Genomic DNA, 891 nt, shown 5'->3' with positions numbered 1-891 from the left:
GAAGACGAACCTAGAAGAAACTTGAACCTGCGCGAATGACTAACGATATCCCTATTACTACTGGTCATTATTGGAGATGCTAATAAACTCCAGTTCTTCGCTTAGGTTTCGTTTCGCTGGGTTTGTTTGCGATTTTATGTTTTTCACACTCCAATTGCACGAAAAGGTATGGAAACTCAAACTCCATTAATGAACAAAATACCCAAATCCTTTTATATTATTTAGCTGATGGCGGTGAAGCAGACGGGAGAAAACAATTTCAGACTTGTTGTGGGATTTCAGAGTTTTTTTTTTTTTCTTGCTTTTCCGACTAAAATTCGGGTTTCTTAAAAACAACTACATATGGTTTAGCCAAAAACCGATCGGTTTGGTTTAATCGGCTCGGTTCTCGGAAGTAGAATTTGAACCCGACTCTGGCGCTTTAAACCACTCGGCTGTGACGGTCTACCTCCTCTAAGGATTGATTATACTAGTACTATTTACTCATAATAAACGGACCCTAATCTCATACCCCCCTTTTCATCAAAACAATTTCATAATAAACCCCTATGGAAAAAAGAAAAATCTCGATTAAAAATCTTCTTCCAAAATCTTAATAAAACACACCAGCAAAAATAATATCCAGTAGAATTCGGTTTGTCCTCGGAAAAAGCTCTATGTTTACGTTCTTGACATCTTCATATGAGCACCTGAGAAAAAGAGATGTACGGCCATTTATTAATGGTTTTTTAATTATTTATTTCAAAGTACTGTATGTGTATATGCTACTATTATTTAAAGAAATTTCTGTAAACATACACATTTAATACAATTAAGTAAATACTTTTAGTTTGTATGAAAATAAATATAATAAAATAGTTATAGTTTTATACCAAAAAAAAAAAAAAAAAA

Source organism: Camelina sativa, chromosome 19 (genome assembly GCF_000633955.1).
Source record: "Camelina sativa cultivar DH55 chromosome 19, Cs, whole genome shotgun sequence".
Lineage (NCBI taxonomy): Eukaryota > Viridiplantae > Streptophyta > Magnoliopsida > Brassicales > Brassicaceae > Camelina > Camelina sativa.
This window is presented reverse-complemented; position numbering follows the sequence as displayed.